Source organism: Macrotis lagotis, chromosome X (genome assembly GCF_037893015.1).
Source record: "Macrotis lagotis isolate mMagLag1 chromosome X, bilby.v1.9.chrom.fasta, whole genome shotgun sequence".
Taxonomy (NCBI): domain Eukaryota; kingdom Metazoa; phylum Chordata; class Mammalia; order Peramelemorphia; family Peramelidae; genus Macrotis; species Macrotis lagotis.
Genome location: NC_133666.1, coordinates 630,072,201 through 630,092,732, shown reverse-complemented (window position 1 = coordinate 630,092,732; position 20,532 = coordinate 630,072,201). Strand labels below are relative to the sequence as shown.

The 20,532-nt window shown below is 40.2% G+C and overlaps 2 long non-coding RNA genes across 2 annotated transcripts; both read right to left on the bottom strand.

Moving 5' to 3' along the window:
• Positions 1-120: 120 nt before the first annotated feature.
• On the bottom strand, positions 121-5,171 carry LOC141500513 (uncharacterized). The gene is made up of 4 exons (XR_012471949.1): positions 5,085-5,171; positions 3,134-3,207; positions 2,320-2,599; positions 121-1,639 (listed from the first exon to the last, which is right to left on the bottom strand). It is a non-coding gene; the product is annotated as an uncharacterized LOC141500513 (long non-coding RNA).
• A 4,735-nt stretch (positions 5,172-9,906) lies between these two features.
• LOC141497262 (uncharacterized) lies at positions 9,907-19,799 on the bottom strand. The gene is made up of 3 exons (XR_012471269.1): positions 19,698-19,799; positions 14,534-14,619; positions 9,907-10,166 (listed from the first exon to the last, which is right to left on the bottom strand). It is a non-coding gene; the product is annotated as an uncharacterized LOC141497262 (long non-coding RNA).
• Between the last annotated feature and the right edge of the window lie 733 nt (positions 19,800-20,532).

Genomic DNA, 20,532 nt, shown 5'->3' with positions numbered 1-20,532 from the left:
TCAGCGGTGTGCTTTCCCACACCGGTTCTCAGTCCTGGAGGACTCACATGCCACCCGAAGTCTCTGAGGACAGAAATTTGATTTGCTTGCACACAGCCTTCCGTCATCCCCCACCCGCTCCGGTCCGGCCCTCCCATCACCGTTTTACAGATAAACAGACCCAGAGAGCGAAAGGACATGGTGACTTAGTGGGAGTGCTGGGATGAAACTGGCTTTACTTATTCCCAGTTTGCAGTTTCTCACCTAAAGGGCAGGAAATAGGGATTCAATCCCCCTCTCTCATGAGGTAACTGTGGTTCCCAGGCCCCTCAGCAGTCTCACCCTGAACCACCGACGGAACCATTTATTTTTAAACAATGTACACACGTCACATTATTGGGGACTGGGGGGGATCAGGAAAGCTTAAGGCTAAGAGAGAGGAGGATGCTCTTCCCGAGTGATGATCCTTAAGTTCTTGGACACATCCCTCCTTACCTTGGACAGAAGGCAAGGAAAGGGTGCCAGTTTTTTTGGGGGGGGATTTCTTGCTTTAGGTCCACTTGGGAAGGACCAGATTCCTGTTAAAAATAGCCTGAAGAGGGGCAGTGAGATGGCGCCGTGGATACAACACTAGCCCTGGAGTCAGCAGGACCTAGGTTCATATTTGACCTCAGACACTTAATGATTGCCTAGCTGTGCGGCCTTGGGCAAACCACTTACCCCCACTGCCTTACTAAAAAAAAATAGCCCGAAGAAGGCTAGTGCTTTCTGTATTGTTCCAGAACAGGAAGAGGTAGCTTCTTTACAGCCGGATAGTTGAGTGTTGCCCATGCAGACAAAGGTAGAATTTCCTACCGATCACTCAGCACTGTGTTGGGGATCTCTGTTAAGAGCAGAGTCCGGACCTGTGGACCCATGATCTTGGAGCAATATTTAACATGCTTGAAGAGAGGGAGCAATAGGATACTTTTTGTGACCCTGGCAGGAGAACACTAAGTTTCCCAAGGCTGGTGGGCTGCTGGGAGTTGGAGGGACACCAAGATGAGCAGTTAGTCTATTGAATCAAATCCTAGTTCTCAGAACAGGAGGAAGAAGCTGGAGGCAAATTCTTCTTGGAAGGAAACATATCTGAGATAAAAAAGGCCTGTGGGAGGCTGTACCAAGGCAGCTTGTTCTCTATCCCAACCTTGCCTCTGGCATCTGAGATCCCTGAACCCTCCCTCCCAGAGCTGTGGGTGGGGAAAAGTCATGGCCTTCTCTCCTGACCTTAACCTACCCTCATCACTCCAGAGTGCTTTCCCACTCATCACCCTACTCCAGGAACTCCCACAGAGTGATAAATTTAGAACCAGAGAGGGAAAGCAGTTTGCCCAGGGTCACACATCAAGATTCCAAGTCCTATGCAGGTCATCCTTTTTCCTAGTCTAGGATCCCTATGCAACTTGGCTCTCTAGTATTCCCCAGCTCCCTGGAGGATGGACTTACCACCCAGATGGCCCCTGATCAGCCCCTGTATGAAGCCAACGAGTACAGAAGGATGTTGCCAATAATCATGAATTCTCATGTAAGCCACCAGCAATGGCAAGGGCAGAAGGATGGTTTGGAGCACAGTCCCGAGTCATTTGGACCACTCTCAAATCAGACGAACCTGCAGATAGAGCTGGAAGTAGGGGCACAATGAGAGCCTCCTAGAGGACTTTGTTCTGGCTTTTTGCCTGTCCTGTTACTCTCATGTGGCCTGGCACGGCTGCTTGGCTTCCCAGACAAAGGCTGCCTGGGTGACAAATGCCAGTTCTGTTTGGATTGTGCTATGCTGTACCCAGCTCCACAGCCCCTCTCTGGGAGCACAATGGAGTCATCTTTGGATTCTGTACAGACCCACAGTCTCCTCCCATTCTTCTTTTAGAGATACTCAGCATCAGATAGACTACACAGTATGCAGAGAAGGCAGCATGTCCAGAAAAGAATGATTTCCTGCTGTGGTGGGCAAGAGGGGCAGTTCATGGAGAAGCTGCTCTTCCACTGGCTGTATGCCCTGGAGAATGCCAGTCTGCAGGGCTTTCTGCAGTGGCATCCTCCCTAAAACATCTTCCCTCTTTAAAACAAATCACAGAGTTGTAGAATACCTATGATCCTATGATCAAAATGAGAAGACATCCATTAAAGCATGGAATGTCTGAGTGAATGGGGGCCCTTAGAATACAGAATATTGAATAACAGAATTTGAACAGGGCAATGACCTGCTTAAGTCAGATAATGTGCCTTTTCCATTATAATTTGATGTTCTATATGACTGATTATCCTCTCTTTTCTTTCTCATACCATACTCTTTCTCCTTACCTGGCCATAGATACTTCAGTCAGGGCCCCAGTGCAGTTATATAGGGGATGTAGCCATGCATGCATTCCAGGTGGGCCTGGGCAAGGAGGCACAGAGCCAGGAAGTTGGGGTGGAGAAGACTGGTGAAAATCTTGGCCATACTGGTGAGAGACTGATTCATAGTGACTCTGAAGAGGAAGGTGCTTAACTCCCTGTATAATATGGTCATATAGGTTCTGCTCATCACCATTGGTGAGGTCAACCACTGGCACTATAGCCATTGTAGTTCTTCCAAGGTGATCTGTGGCAGAATTTGAACCCATTACTCACTTTGCCCAAGGAGATCTAATATTCTCCCCAACCTTCTGAGAGCTTTGCAATAATTTCCCCTCTCTATCTTGGAATCCTAGTTTGGACACTTGAATCAAGGTTAGAAATGGCATCAAAGTGTGTAATTACATACTTTCCCCAGCATCATATACTACATATATGATGGCCTTCTTGTTTGATTTGGGGAAGGGGCAACCTTAATAGAATATAAAAATGATTGTTATTATTATTTAGAAAATCTGTATGAGAAATCCCACCTTTTTTTATTTCAATGAATAGCAGAAGTCTTGGTGGATGAGGAAAGGTCTCCCCCCCCACCCTCAGATCTCCCACTTTGAGGAAAGGGCTTGTAGAGGAAATCTGGCCTTTACCCAAATAATGGAATAGTATGACTGCTATTTGCCCCTCCCCCAAATCTCAATTGATCTTCATAACTCTGAGAAGGTGATATTATTATCCTTCAGCTGAGAAAACAAACATATAAAAGTTCCCTAGGGTCACATACCTATTAAGTGTCTGAGGTAGATTCAAACTCAGGTCTTTCTGACTCTGAGTTCAGAAAGTTGGAACTTCTACTATCTAAAAAAAAGAAAATAATAATTGTTGACTTTTATAAAGTACTTACAAAGCTTGTTCTGTACATTATCTTGAGTCTTAAAAGCACCTTTAGGGGTCGATACTACTCTGCCCTGCCACATGGGGTTAACAAGGGAGTGCTTGATAAACCTTAAATTCTTTCATATTTTGCAGATGAAGAAACTGAGGCTTTGGGAGGTTAAATGACTAGCAAGGATTGGAGGTCAGATAGCACTTTGAGGAGGGGGAAGATGGGACTTGATGCAATGTATTTCATCTTTTGAGTCCAAGAGCAAAGATAAGCATAGACTATCAGAACTAGAAGGGATCTCATGATCCAAGACTGGCAGAGCTGGAAGGCCCTTAGCAGTAATCTTCTTCAACCCCCACATTTTACAGATGGCAAAACCAAGGCCCAGAGAGGGGAAGGACCTTGACCAAGGAACATTCCTGCTCCCTTCCCTACTTACAGAAGTGATGGAGATGAAAGGACCAGTGGAGGTGAGGGTGATTCTGTCAATGGACTGAACTTTTAGTGGCTAGCTGATGCTATTTGTCTCACACACGAAGAATGGAATGGAGACTAGGAATAGGACAGTATTCTCAGTGCTCCCCCAAACCATCATGAAGGAGGAAGATCTGGAGGTGCACACATTCATAGCAGGGAGAAACATGGAAGAGACCCAAGCATCCAACCCTTTTATCACCCTCCTGAAAAGATAGCTCCTGTGTTCTTGTTTAGGATATGGAATCAGAGAAACTCTTAGGGAAGAGGCCTCTGACTCAGACTCTGGAGAGAAATGACGAGAATGGTTTCCTCTTTATCTGTGTTTCTGCCTTATGAAAATAGAATGGGGGGGGGGGTGTAACCGGCCTTTTTCCCCCTCCTGGTTCTGGAAGAAAGTCTGGGGCTGAGAGCATCATGCAGGGATGTGGGCACCTGGCTCTCTCCTTGTGGAAGCTGGTGGCTTAGTAATAGAGGGTGGGGGTTTTTCTTGAGACAAGTATGCCTGGTCCAGAGTAGGGGAAGGAGTCTCAGTCTTAGAGTTTCCTGTTTCTAACATATATTGACCTTCCTCAGAGGGTTATCAGCTCAGAAACTGGCACAGGAGTGGAAAACTTGAATTGGACATTATAAAGTGACTGGACCTAATTTTATCCTCCTGGTAGAATTCTTGCCAGATTAGATGTGAGGCTGTGGTCCTGGAAATGTCTATAGTGTCTATAGGTAAGTCACTGGGTTGCTCTGCACCCTCCCAAGGAAAGAGGCATACCTGGCCAATGGTTTTTATTTTTTAGGTTTTTTTTTTTTTTTTTGGAAGGCAAATGGGCTTAAGTGGCTTGCCCAAGGCCACACAGCTAGAGCCAGTGGTTTTTGCTATAGGTTTTAGAACCATAAGAGCCCTAAGAAATCATTTAGTCCAAATCATTCACTTTTTAAACTGAGAAACTGAAGTCTAGAGGGAGCAGCGACTTCCCTAAGACCCCTCATTCAGCAAATGGCAGAACTGATATTCAAACTCAGCTCTGACTCCAAATCCAGTGTTCTCTCTGCTATGCCACATGAAATATGAGCTGGAGTGAGGCCTGGAGGTAGAAGTGGGCCAGTTCACAGCTTACTTCTCTTGGTCATTCACCCTCTAGATTTGTTGTCTTCCCTTCACTAGGGGCCCACCCTACCAGGTGCTGCCTGCACTGCAGCCTTTGGAGGGTACAGAAGAGTGGGAGGAATACAGACGAATGAACTTAACCCTGAGTTCCTCAGGCCTTGGTAACCTTGTATAAAGTTGCTCAGGTTACATTTTACTCTCTCCTGGAAGGAAAGGAACCCCCCCCCCCATTCTTGCCCTATACTTGGGACCCTGCCCTTGAAGTTTTACCTTAGTTTGTGGCTGAAAAGTCTTATCCAGAAGTATACAGATCATGTATTGTTGTAACCCTGGGCCTGTGGACTGGCTTTTTGAGCACTCACCTGGGCTGTGTGTGGGCATCAGGCCAGACTCGATACTCCAACCATTGTTTGGTCATAAGCTGACTACTTTTGGGCATAGCTGGCTCCAGATACACTGACTGAAAGGAATCTTAGGTCCTATCTGCTACCCAAGAACCAATTCAAACTGGCCCCTGCTTGATTTCCAGAGTGGGGATGGATTACTGAGGACCTTCTGGTGAATTGACTGTTGAAAACACACCATCCCTCCCTACCCTGCTCTCTTTGGGTGGGTAGGTGGGAGGGAGGGTGACAGGCCTGGATCACTTGCCCTGGACATTGATGGAGCAAGCATAGATGCTCTAAGAGGCAGAGACAGGCACAGTGGAGGAGGGAGGGCTTTGGGTAAAGAAAAGGAGATGGGATGTAGAGAGGGAAGGTTGGTTCAACCCTGAGGCACCCAGAATACAGGCACATATGAGGATAATGTGACTGGAAAGTACAAAGACCTGGGGAATACTGCAAGGGGAGATACTAAGGTAGGAGGGGAAGAAATTAAGAAGAAAGTCAGGTGGGGGCAGTGAGGTAGCGTAGTGGATAGACAGCCAGTCCTGGAGTCAGGAGGACCTGAGTTCAAATTCGCCTCATCCACTTAATAATTGCCTGTGTGGGCTTGGGCAAGTCATTTAACCCCATTGCCTTGCAAAAAAAAAAAAAGAAAGTGAGGGAGGGAAAACTGAAGAGAAAGAAAATACTGGAGATAACAATGAGGAAGAAGCTTAGGGAGAAGGGTGATTATCTCTGTAGGAAGAACAGGAGTAGGAAGAAAAGGGAAAGGGATGGTAAGGGAAGGAAGATACATATGGGAATCATTCTTCCCGAGGTTTCAGGATTTTAGCCTGAATTCAAATATTCAAACAACTGGAGAAGCCCAAGGGGCAACATTGGTGTGTGGAGCTCAGTCAGATCTGGATTGGGGAACTAATAGTTGGGTTGGGATGATGTCTGCAAGTATGGGGCTAGAAGGCCATTAGGTTATAAGCAAGAAGGAATGCTCCAGCCATCTAGTAGTATAGTCTCATTTACAGGTGAGGAAACTAAGCCATTGAGAAGTGGCTTGCCCTTGGTCACACGTGTAGTAAATATCTGGGACTGGAATCTGGATTCCTTGGGTTTAGATTAGTGTACTTTCCAGGCTATCAGGGAAAGGGTTTGGAGTTGGAGGTGTGGGGCCTAGGAGAAGGCCAGACCTGAAGCATGGGACTGACTGGAGCAAGGGCAGGGATACCTCTAGCGGGTGTGAGGAAGGTGTCTGTCTTGGCCAAGGGTCCCAGGCTTAGGGAGTGCATACCCAACCCAGAAGCTCAGTTTCCAGAATAGTTCTGCAACTATTGGAGGTCTGGATCTGGCTGCTTACTGTGAGGTTGGGCCCCAGTCTGGTCCAGGGCTCAGGTAGGGGACATAGCCAGAACCTAAGAGGACTGGCTGCTGGGATGTCACCGACCTTTGCACCAGCTAGTGAGCTTCAGGACAATTGCACTCTGGAACCCCAGTAAGGGGCTGGGTGAGAGACCATGAATCCCATCTGGTCCATTGGGGGAATGCAGCCAGCCATGACCATTGGAAATTCTCCGGCCCATCCCCCACTACTCCACCCCGCCCAAACTCCCACTTTCACTCCTCCTCGCCTCCCCACCTTTCATTTCCACTTCTCTCTCTCTCTCTCTCTCTCTCTCTCTCTCTCTCTCTCTCTCGTCGCTACAGTTAGGGGCTGACCAGAAGGAGATTAGGACGTCTCAGTTCAGTTTTACAGATGAGAATACTGGGGTCTAGAAGGGGGAAGTTCATTGCCAGAGTCAGAAGTCAGAGGCAGAGTTGAGAGTTGAATCCAGGGTCCCTGATGAGGTCTCCCGGTGTGTAGATGTAAGTGTGTGTGTGTGTGTGTGTGTGTGTGTGTGTGTGTGTGTGTGTGTGTACACTGTGTGCTTGAGAAGGTGTATATTTAATGCTTGAGAAGATAATGTGTTTGTGATACACCTGAGTTTCTGAAGCTTAATTTCTCTGGGAACACCACAGCCTCCATTTTCTTATGCTTCCTGATTTCTGACACTGCTCACCCCCCACCTTACATCATTTCATTGATCACCAGTTATGGGGTCACCTAGTAGCTCTCTTCCCCATTTGACAGTTGACTCTTGCATTTGGGATTCTAATTTCCTTTGACTTTTCTGACACTATGCACTCTCGAATCACCTCCCACTTTTCTGGTCCCTCCTTCACTGGTTCCTCTTCTAGTTCTTTTATTTATTTATTTTTTAAAATAGTTATTATATTGCAAAAAAAAACCCTAAAATAGTTGTTATAAAATAATAATACAGGTAACTAGTATTTAGTTTATTAACTAGTTTCTCCCACCCTCCCCCAAAGTATTAAAAGCAACAAGAACAAAGGTTCATGAAAAACAATTCATAATTGAATAATCCAATAAAACAAATTTTCACATTAGCCTTATCTGAAAATAAAGCCTGTTTGTATTTTAAATTCTTCACTTCTTTATTACATGATGAGAGGCATGTTTCATCTTCATTCTTTTGGACTCATGGATGGATCATCATTGGGTTGATCAGAATTCTAATCTTTTTTTCCTTCATTTTTTTATTTTTAAGGTTTGTTTTTGCAAGGCAGTGGGATTAAGTGGCTTGCCCAAGACCACACAGCTAGGTAATTATTAAGTGTCTGAGACCGCATTTGGACTCAGGTACTCCTGACTCCAGGGCCGGTGCTCTATCCACTGTGCCACCTAGCCACCCCCAGGATTCTAATCTTTTAAAGTTGTTTTTCTCTATAATGTCAGTGTAGAAATTATTCTCTAAGTTCTGCTCACTTTGCTTTAATTAATTCATAACATTGTTCCTAATTTCTCTGAAATTGTCCATTCCATCTTTTCTTGTGGGACAGTGATATTCCATTACATATAAATACCCTATAATTAGGTTAACTATTTCCCAATAGGACACACCTGTCTTCTAGCTTGATCTATCTAAAAACCTTCAAAGAGTCTCTGTTCACTGGGCCTCTCCAGTTCTCATCTTTCCTCTTCTTCATTGATCACCTCTGTGTATTTGATTCCCAGTTATGACACTTCCTGGCCTCTAGATCTGCATTTTACTCTTTGTTAGTTTTTTTTTTTAATGACTGTTACACCGACCTCAAACTTAACATGCTTATGATAGGGAGTGGCATGGTGCTAATGCTAGAAATACATCAGTTAGTGAATTCATAATCATCTATTTTCTGCTCTCACAGAGAGTATCAGGCTGTCATGTGAACAGTGAATTACTTGTCAAAAAAAAAAGATAGATGTGAGTCCGGGGCGGGGGGAATAATATATTGTTTGGGGCTCAGCTAGGTGGCACAGTGGATAGAGCACCGGCCCTGGAGTCAGGAGTACCTAAATTCAAATCCAGCCTCAGACACTTAATAATTACCTGGCCGTGTGGCCTTGGGCAAGCCACTTAACCCCATTGCCTTGCAAAAAAACAAAAACAAAACCCTAAAAAAAAATATATTGTTTGGCCACCAGATGGCTCTCTGACCAATGCTGAGTATTAGCCTTCTTTATACACTTGTAGTCACTTTCTCTGGACTATCAGGAACCTTCTGATCCTAGGTTGGATAAAAAACTACCTCAGCGGTTCTCAAACTTTTTGTTCTCTGAACTCTTTTACATTCTAAAAATTATTGAGGATTTTTCAAATTACTTTTATGTGGGTTGTATCTGTTACTATTTGTTTGTTTCAATTGTGTCTAATTTTTCATGACCCTGATAGGGGTTTTTAAGGCAAAGATATGGGAACGGTTTGCCATTTCCTTCTTGAATTCCTTTTATAGATGATGAAACTGAGGTAAATGAAATTAAGTGACTTGCCCAGGGTTACACAATTAATAAGTATTTGAAGCCAGATTTGAAGTCAGGAAGATATCTTTCTGACTTCAAGACCAAGGCATACTATCTACTGTGCCACCTTGTGGCTACTTGTTAATGTTTAGTACATTAGAAATTAAAAATGTTAAGATGTTAAAATCTTGTTAATTTATTAAAATGTTAATAAAGCCATAAAATGTTAACTTTCTTATTAATGACTTCCTTGGGAAACAAGCCTGGTTGTGGAATTCTTGGGTCAAAAGATATAGTCACTTTATTTGCATTGTTCCAAATTGATTTCTGAAAAGGTTGTACTACTTTACAGCTCCACCAATATTTTAATATGCCTATCTTCCAATAACCCCTCCCAAACTGACTATTCCCATCTTTTGCCATCTTTTGTGATTTTCTAGGTATGAATCAAAACCTAGGGGTTGTTGGGTACACATTTCTCTTATTAGTGATTTGGCACACTTTCATTTAATTGTTAAATAGTTGCAATTCTTCTTTTGAGAAATTTTATATTCTTTAATCATTTATCTATTGGGGAATGAATTTTGGTTATATAAATATATAAAAGACTGCACAAAAAATCAATACACTTAAGATGAGAAGGGAAATGAATGAGTCTGTCCTCTCTCTCTCTCTCTCTCTCTCTCTCTCTCTCTCTCTCTCTCTCTCTCTCTCCCCCCTTCTCCCCATCCCAAACAGAGGCATGGAGAATTTGGGTCTGTTTCCCTCTCCCCAAGACAGTCTGGAAGTTTGGGGATGGAAAGAAAATTATTGGGTAGGTTTTTTGTTTTATTTTATTTTTTTAACATCAATGGGGTATGATTGCTCAGCCAAGACTCTGTGGGAAAAGGGGAAGAAAAGGAACCTTTGAATTGGAGTTTTGTCTGATCTCAATCTCACTGAGATAGCAATAGTTGAGCTGAAAGCTCAACCTGGTCTGTTCTATTTTTTGCACTGCATGCCCAGTATTGATCTGTTCTATATGTGCTGCCTCAGATAGCTCTGCTTTAAGTTCATGCACAGTCTCACAAAAAAAATTTCAGATCTTGATCAGTTTTCACTTTCTTATGCTTAAACTTCCTCTCTTCGAGCCATCTGCAAAAAAAAAAATGTGACATGAAGAGAAGAGTTGTCCTCCTCTTCTTCTCTCTCTGGGCTGAAATTTCTCCAAGAATAAAGGAAATGGAAACCTCATACCTGGGAAGTATACACCCACATTTATCTCCCAATTTATGGAAATGTTCAGTTTTTTTTATACTGGTTCATTTAGGAGGTGTTGGACAATTGGCTTACATGAACAGACAATTATCTTCCTCCAAATCTGCTCCTTCTCTGAAATGTCCTAATTTCTGTCATGCCTACATTGCTTGTTGATTGACACCATCATCAACATAATTTGACAATTATTAATATTATGACTTCCAAGTTAATCTAGCTTGAAAAACTGAGGTAATTTCTGACCTTTCCTCTCCTTTGCTACTCCTATCTAATTAGTTTTCAAGTTTCTAACAACTACCACCACCACCACTAGTATTACCTCTTCAGTAGATAGAAGCCACCCTGGAATCAGAAAGACTCCTCTTCCTGACTTTAAATCTGACTTCAGGGATTACTAGATGTGTGATCCTGGACAAGTCATTTAATGCTATTTACTTCAATTTCCTCATTGTAAAATGAACTGGAGAAGGAAATGAGAGCACAATATCTTTGCCCTCAAATGGGTAGTGAAGAATTGGACATGAATGAACCATCACCACAATAAAGTTGTATGGAGAATAGATTGGAGCTGGATAGAATTGAGACAGGAAGACCAGTTATAAAATGTCCCCATGTATTGTGCATTGATTCACCCAATGCCTGAGGGTTCAAATAAACACTTCCTTTAATAAAAAAAGATTTATTCAACAAACACCAGGTAAAAGCAGCATGAGAAGATAAAAGCTATGTCCAAGGAGATTAGATACAGCTAGATAGCTCAGTGGCTAGAGCTTTGGACCTAAAGTTAGGAAACCTCATCTTCCTGAATTCAAAACTAACCTCAGACACATGTCACTTGCCAAGTCACTTAACCCTGCTTGTCTTGGTTTCCTTATCTGTAAAATGAATTGGTGAAGGACATGGCAAACCATTTCAGTATCTTTGCCAAGAAAATCCCAAATGAGTTCACAAAGATTTGCCCAAAATTGAACATCAAAAACACTACTACTTTTATTAGTCTGAGTCATATAAGTCCTCATCATTTCTGCTTTGGACTATGGCAATAACTTATTACTTGGTCTCTTTTTCTATCCAATTTATCCTGATGCCAAGTAATCTTAATCCTCAAAAAATTTCATTTCAATTAAAACAAGTCTTTAATCTGAGTTCCATGGATAGATTATTTTTATATTCAATTTTCATTTCTCAATTCTCTTTCTCCTCCATCCCTTTCCCACCTCCATTGAAAAGGCAAGAAAGGCAAAATCCATTACAAATATGTATAGTTAAGTAAAATTCCCATATTAGGTCAAAAAAGGAGGAGAGAATAAGAAAGGAAAAAAGGTTGAAAAAAGAAAAAAGAAACTATGCTTCTAGCTATCCTCTTGAATCCATCTGTATTCTATCTAGAATTGAATAGCAGGTTTCATTATAAGTCCTTTGAAATTGTGATTATTAATTTTGTTGATCAGAGTTGTCTTTCAAATTTGTCTTTTTTGTTATTATTGTCTAAATTATTCTCCTGCTTCTGCTCACTTCACTATGTATCAGTTAAGGACTTGTAGCTCCTTAGATCCTAGACAAATTTTATTTTAGAGATTTTTCCTAGAGTTCTGCTAGAGGGTGGGGAAATTGGGTGAAACGTTGAGTGAGGGAACAAAAGAAAAACTTGACTATTTGGGAAGGAGTTGGGCTGCCACCAAGATTAATCCTGGCTATATAGGATTTCAGATCTCTTTGTGAAAAGGTGTCTCTTTATGTGTCTCAGACATAGATCTGGGCATCATCTATTAGATAAATTGAAGATCATTGAAGACTTGTGAGTTCATGAAATCAACAAGGGAAAGTACATATAGAGGACAGCATTCATATAAAATTTGGAGAGGTTCACACTTAGTAGTTGGGAGAATGATTATGATCCAGTAAAGGGGACAGAGAAGGAATGGTCAGAAGGGTAGGAGAAGAACCAAAGGGAAGTCAAGAGAAGAGAGTGTCCAGAAGAAGAGGTGTTCAACAGTGTAAAAAGACTTTGGTGGTTTTAGCAATGTCACAATATTTCTTTTGACTGAGACTTTATTGGTATTCAAGGCACCATCCCCCAGCCTGATTCCAATCTATCTTTAAAATTTATCTCAGACTAGTCTAGACATATTGGACTATTTTGTTCCCCACCTCTTCCCCCGCCCTCCCTCACCTTTCCTGTGTCTGTATCTTTGTTTATGTTGTTCCTGCATGTAGAGTAAGTAGTCTCTGCTCCTCTTACAACTTTTTTCACCTGTTGAAATCTTTTTTTTTTTTCCTTTCAGGCCACTCAGGTTTTACTTTCTTTATGGAACCTTCTATAATACACCTCTAACAATTAAAAGGGAATTCTACGTCCTCAGATTTTTTTTTCTTCTAGAGAATTTAGAATCTTGCTTTTGCCCCATCACACACATATCACAATCTGTTATCATTTCCTTCGCAACTCACCTTTTTCCCACTTTAGAATACAAGGTCTGTAAGAGCAGGGACTGTGTAATTTTTCTTTTTTCTTTTTTTTCCTCTCCAGCACAGTGCTTTTGCCCTATATAGTTACATTATAAATATTTGTGGAACTGAATGACAAGTTGGAATAGAGAGAAGAGGCCTGGCATTGGAAGTAGGTGACCTGACCTCACCTCTGGGATTATAATCCTATTATGTGAAAGTGATCTAGTCCAACCCCACTTGTTTTTTTACAACTAAAGAACTTGAGGGCCAGAAAGGTTAAATAAATTGTCCAACGGAATGCTGGTAATAAATGTGGCAGGGTCAGTATTTGAACCTAGATCTCTTGATTCCAAGTCCAGATTTATATAATAACATTCCAATGTCTCATTATTTGTGTGACCAGAGACAAATCTCTTTGCCTCTCTGGACCTCCATTTCCCCAGCTACAAAATGAAGGGATTGAATGAGCTAATGAATGAAATTAAGTAAAACCTTGAGGTTTGACTAGTCCCTGTCTCTTTCTTCGCACCCCACCAATGATAGGACTCTTTTCCTTTTGAGTTTGTTGAATGAATGAGGAATTGTATATATGTTTCTTTGATATGCTTGCTTCTCTGTGGTGCTCTTTATGCTTGTGGTCACGAGTTGGGAGTTGTGGCTGTAACAAATGTTGATTGCTGGGGAACTCCAGCCCACAATCTCGGACTGTGTAACTCTGTGTCTCTGGGGATGCTCTGAACATCTGCTGCTGCTGTTGCTTGTGAAATCGTATCTTAGCATTTCATGTAACTGTATTTCTATGTGAACATATGTATGTGTATGTAACTATTTTATACTTAGCTGTGTATCTCTGTGCACATGGGCAGAAGATAACAATTTAATGAGAGTACAGCTGCCTGTATGGTTCTAACTATATGTATCATATGTGTAATTGTGTGCTTAACTCCACTTATATTTTTGTACATATCCAAATGTTTTTTGCCTCAGCAGAGAGTGGAGTAGAAGAAGTGGGGGTGCCCAAAGGACATCCTGGCTATTGTTATCTGGATCTGGATGGGGTAGCTCACACATTAGATGCTGACCAGGGTGGGAGAAAAAAGGTCTAGAAAGGAGAAATTGTTGAAGCTGATTTGATAAGATGAAGTCAAATAGAAGAACCAACAGTATGATATGGCATGCCCCAAACACCAAGAGGAGCTTTAATTTTTTCTTTTAAATTTATTATTTATTTATAACATTTATTTAATGATTTTTTGAGTTCTGAATTCTCTCCTTCCCTTCAACTCCTTCCTCATCTATTGTGAAGCAAGAAATGTGTAATCAATGATACATATGAAATCATGAAAAAACATATCAACCATGTTGCAACAAAAGGAAGACAGATAAATAAAGTGATAAAAATATACTTCAGTCTGCATTCAGATTCTGTCAATTTTCTCTCTGGAGGTGGATAGCATTTTTCATAAGTCCTTCAAGAACTGTCTTGGATCATTGTAATGATTAGAATAATTACGTTGTTCACAGATGATCTTCATACAGTGCTGCTGTTACTATACACAATGTCATCCTGGTTCTGCTTATTTCACTTGGCATCAGTTCATGTAAGTATTTCCAGGATTTTCTGAAGTAGCCCTGCTCATCATATTCCATCACATCCAGACATTTCCCTTTTGTTCTAACATTAACACCAAGAAATCACAGATGTGCCAACAGCCAACACCACACCATCCATATGTGGAACACTGATTACAACAAATGGAGAAGTTTTGAGTACTGTGGATAAGTTCACTTACCTTGTCCATATCTTTTCCAAGGATGTACACCTTGACAATGAGGTGGACACTCGCATTGCCAGAGCTAGCTCAGTATTTGGGAATTTCTGAAAGAAAGTGTGGGAGAGAAGTATTAGACTAAATTATCAAATTAAAGATCTACAAAACTGCTGTGCTAGCCTCACTGCTGCACATCTGTGAAACCTGGACAGCACCATGTTGGGAAACTGAATTGTTTCCATTTAAATTGTCTTAGAAAGATTCTGAAGATCACTCAGAAGATACCAGACATTGATGTCTTTTCTCTATCTAAACTGCCTAGCATTCCTACAGAGAGTGCCAGGCTGGGCACTTTAGAATGCCAAAAGTATGCTTGCCAAAAAAACTATTTTATGGAGAAGTCACACAGGGCAAGCACTCACAAGGGGGTCAGAAGAAATAATACTGAGACACCCTGCAGGAACTGAAGAACTGAATCTGAAGGTCTCATTGAAGAACTTTAGAATTGATTGTACAGTATGGGAGTCACTGGCACAGGACTGCCCAGCATGGTGTGCCCTCCTCAGGTGAGAGGGCTGCACTCTATGAGGGAGGTGGAATTGAAGCAGCTCAAAGGAATCGTGGTATCTGTAAGTTTAGAGTACTCACCCCAGGTGGTTGGTTCTTGTGCTTCATTGTTGAAAAACAAAATGATTTCACTATGTTTGAGACAAATTACAGTGTATCTGACTGTGGCTAATTAGACCAGTACAAACTTGGAATACTCTACCACAGGTTGGGCATAAATAGTCCTTGCGAACACCTGGGGTGCTTATTCTAACTTAAATAATGTTATATTTCCTTTGATCTGCCCTGATGAGAGCACACTATTCTGGTTGGTACTGTGCCAGTGTTTGCCATGCTGTATAATAAATTCTAAAGTTTTGAAGAGAGACCTTCAGGGTGCCCTGGTATTGCATTTTCTGACCTCCTTGTGAGTGCTTGCCCTGTGTGAGTTCAACATACAATAGTCTTTTTGGCAAGCATACTTCTGGCATTCTAACAACATGACCAACCCATTGTAGTTGCATTCCCTGTAGTAATATTAGAAATGCTTGACAATTTAGCTTGAGACAGAACTTCAGTGTCTGGTTTCTTCTCCTGCCAGGTGATCTTCAGAATCTTCCTAAAATAATTTAGATGGAAGTAATTCAGTTTCCTGACATGGCATTGGTAGACTGTCCAGGTTTCACAGGTGTACAGCAATGAGGTTAGCACAACAGCTCTGTATACCTTCAGTTTCAATACCTTTTGACCTAACAATACCAGAGTTTTATAGATCTTTGATTAAGGAATTTTGGTTTCAATTCACTCCTTCAAAATGACATGTCCACACCAACAAAACTAAAAAGAGTATATTTAATAAAGTGATTATAAAACAGGTAGAAATAAATCAGTTTTACAGCAAAAGTAACCAATAAGTCCCAATATAATGAAAAGAAGAGCAAAGCCTATATAAACATAGATAATAAGAGAAAACATCACCATTTCAGGGGAGCTTCAACATCTGAATCAACAGCGGCTGGGGAGTCCAGGGGTACAGCTTTCAGAGACCTGATTGGGAAGGCCCCAGGCAGAGTGTCCTCTCCATGGGTGAACTCCAATTAGATTATGGTCTAATTAGATCTTATTAAGCTTGAGAACAAAGAAAGCTTCTTGCCAATTTTTTTTGTGGAATAAAACCAAATTTTCAAGGTTGTCCAAGGAGGAAGCTACCTCTCCCCAAACCCCAAGAATTATGGTATTTACATCTAGGAAGAGATAGGCAATTTTAATCAAGTATGCCCTTGAGAGCCTGGCCAGGACCAGTCAAGGACGTTTAGTGGTTCTTTTAAATACTCAAGCTGTTTTAAATAGTGCATGAGATCAATCCTGCTCATCTCCCCTCCCTGTACATCAGGGGTGAATTGGGGGTCAATGATTTTCTGTATACCCGAGGTAAATTGAGGGTCAGTAATTCTCTATAGCTAAATTATAAGGCTTTACCATGGAAAATCTTATATCCTATGTATTAGCCAACCATATAACTTTTGGGCATATTTCCAAATTGCTCTCTAGAATGTTTGGATCAGTCCACAACTCCACCAACAGTGCATCAGTATGCTTATTTTCCTATTTTGCCTCTATTTGTCAGTTTCCTTTATCTATCATATTAGCCAATCTAAAAGGTAGGGGTTGGCACCTCCTTTGTTTTAGTATGTATTTCTCTAATAATTACTGATTCAGAGCATTTTTATATGATTATAGATAGATTTAATTTCTTCTTCTGAAAACTGCCTGTTCATATCCTTTGACCCTTTGTCAATTGGGGAATGGCTTGTATTCTTACAAATTTGATTCAGTCCTCTCTATATTTGATTTTTTGGGGGAGGGGCAATGGGGTTAAGTGACTTGCCCAGGATCATACAGTTAGTAAGCATCAAGTGTCTGAGGCCATATTTGAACTCAGGTCCTCCTGTCTCCAGGGCCAATCTTCTATCCATTGTGCCATTTAACTTCCCCCTCAATATTTGAGAAATAATGCTTTTATCAGAGTAACTTTTTGTAAAATCCCCAAACCTCCCACCTCCAGTTTCTTACTTTCATTGTAATCTTGATTGCATTGATTTTGTTTGTGCAAACTCTTTTAAATTTACCATCACTTATTTGTTTATAAAGTATTCCCTTATCCTTAGATCTGACAGATAATATTTTCCATATTCCTCTAATCTACTGATATTATCCATTATGTCTAAAGCATGTACCTATTTTGATCTTGTTATATAGTGTGAGATGTTGATCTATAACCTAGTTTCTGCAAAACTGTTTTCCAGTTTTCCCAGCATTTTTGTCAGTTATTTTGGATCTTTGAGTTTATCAAACATTGGATTACCATGATCATTTACTATTATCTAATTGTGTTCCTACTCTATTCCATTGATCCACCATCAGATCCATACTGAGCGAGACTATATGACAACTTGTTGGTTATTTTATAGTGGGGATTCCTTCATATATCAACTAGACTAGATGGCCAACTCCCCAGTTCTGCAACTGTATAATGTCGTACTATGAGGACATATTTGTTTTTTTTTTTATTGAAATTTCATTTTATTTTTCTAATTACATGCTATGGTTGTTTTGTAAATTTAGGAGTTACACATTTTCCAACCACTCTTCCTTCCCCTCTCCCATCTCCCCTGCCAATGTGTCAAACAATCTGGTAAAAGTTGTACATATACATTTGTGTTGAGTGTGTTTATGTAATAGTCATTTTGTGTATGAGGAATTAGAACTAAGGGAAAAGAAATCAGTTCATTAGACAGGAAGGAAAAAAATTGAAGTTTTTAAAAAGTGAACATAGGGGGTAGCTAGGTGGCACAGTAGATAGAACACTGGCCCTGGAGTCACAAGTACCTGAGTTCAAATCTGGCCTCAGACATTTAATAATTACCTAGCTGTGTGGCCTTGAGCAAGCCACTTAACCCCATTTGCCTTGAAAAATCCTTAAAAAAAAAAAGTGAACATAGAATGCATTCAGATTCCATGTTTTTTTTCCCCCCTTAGGATATGGATAGCATTGTCCTTAGCAGATCTGTTACAGTTGTCCTTGTTCTTTGAACTGCTGAGAGGAGCTGCATCCGTTATAGTTGATCATCTCATAATGTTGTTAATATGTACAATGTTCTCTTGGTTCTACTCCCTTCAGTCATCATCAGTTCTTGTAATTCTTTCCATGCTTCTCTAAAGTCCAACCACTCATAGTTTCCTATAGAACAATTGTACTTCATAACATTCATAACTTATTTAGCCATTCCCCAATTGATGGGCATCTATAAGGGGTATATTTGAAAAGAGAATCATCATACTAAACACAGACAAGGGTAGAAGATTCCAAAGAAGAGCATACAAGAAATATTCAGGAGATTTGCAGGAATAGAAGCTAGAATGATGCTTATTCTTCAGTGTTCATCCTACAAGACAGGACAATAGGACTTCCTTTTATCAGTTAAAATTATACTGAAAAGTCCATTACATTTTAGTAGTAATAGTTGAAGGTCCAACCAAATGAAAGGAATTTGTGTGTGTGTGTGTGTGTGTGTGTGTGTGTGTGTGTGTGTGTGTATGTGAATATGCTGAGCCAAAAGAGAGACAACTGCTCTCTTTACCAATGTGGAGCAGTATAATGTGAGTTTGTGAAATTTAGGTACAAACAACTGGGGAAGGTCAGATTTCAAAGTTGATATTTAATTCAAAATTTCATTTTATATTGTTTAATAGAATTCATCAAGCATTGTGAGAACTTTCTATGTGCTCAAGGACAATACTAACCACTAAGGAATACAGAAATGACTAAAGATAACAACCAACACTAAAACAGTTCTTGCCCTTAAGGAACTTACATTATACTTGTGGGAGGAGGAATTTATATGCAAATATAATGGGGGACTGCCCAATGGGAATATAGTCTTTGGAGTATTCACAAATTGGTTTGCTACCAGCCATTTATCTGTCTATTCATATGAAGGTTTGGGAACTTATTTACAGATTTATATTATACCACATAATGGAGGGGTCTTGCTCCAACTCAGGGGATGCACAGATATTCTGTTACTGCTATCTTACTTGTTGATAAAAAAGAGGGCAATTTTTTTTTATGATGGACTTGTTTACTTCAGCAATAAAATAATCAAAGACAATTCTAAAAGACTTGTGATGGAAAATACCATCCAAATCCAGAGAAGGAACTATGGAGTTTAAACAAAGACCAAAGTTTATCTTCAATTTTTAAAAATTGTCTTATCTTTTTATGTTTTTTTTTTTCCTTTTGGATTTGATTCTCCTGTCACATGTTCAATATAGATCTATTTTTCATGGTTATAAATGCAGAGCCTATTATCAAAATTGCTTTGTTAGGGGGAAGGGAAAAAAGAGAAAAAATTTTAATTGAGCTAATCACAGAGGTTTACAACAAATATTAGAAAAAATTTTTGGTTAGATTAATAGCCTATTAATGGTTCAAGGAGAAATTGCCAAAGATAAGATCAGCTGTGTAGAGGAACATTAGGTTTCAAAAAGATTGTTTTCATACCTTAATGTTAGAGACACAGTTTATGAAAGACCCTTTTCTCAGCCCTCCCCCAAGTCCCCACTAGAGTACACTAACCTGGAGTACCTGATCTACCATCTCTGGCTCAGATCCCACAAGGATATCCATTTCTCAAGAGATGAGGGGGATTTTTTTTTTTACCCCTGTTTTATCTTCTCAGTAAATATTACTTTGTAAAAGCCAATTGATGTTAACTAGATAATTAAGGAGAAAACAAATAGTTAAAATGATATAGGGGCAGTAATCACTGGTTAGATGATATTGGAGAGATATTACATCATTAAATGATACTGGAAGAAACATAGCAAATAGGAAATTAAGAATGATAGCATAGCTATCCTGCTATAAGAACCAATGAATAGAAGACTCTCAGAAAAACCTGGAAAGACTTATGTGAGCTGATGAAAAGTAAAATGTAATGTGCACAAAGTAACATCAATATTATAAGACAGTCAACTGTGAATGACAGTTAATCTCAGTAATAGAATAAACCAAGAAAATTCTGAAGGACTTATTTTTTTGAACTCTTCTGACTGCTTTATTGACTTTTCAGTCATTATTTATTTTATTTTGCTGAATTTTACAATTTCCCCCCAACCTTGCTTTCCTCCCTCAAGGCAGTCTGATAATCTTTACATTGTTTCCATGTTATATACTGATCAAAATTGAATGTGTTGAGAGAGAAATCATATCCTGAAGGAGTTATGATGAAAAATGCTATCCATCCTCTGAGAAAGAACTAATAGTGTCTGAATACAGATTGAAGTATACTTTTTAACTTTATTTTTCTCGAGTTTTTTTTTGGGGGGGGTCTATATTTTCTTTCACAATATGATTATTATGGAAGGGTTTTGCATGACTTCACATGTATGATCTATATCAAATTGTGTTC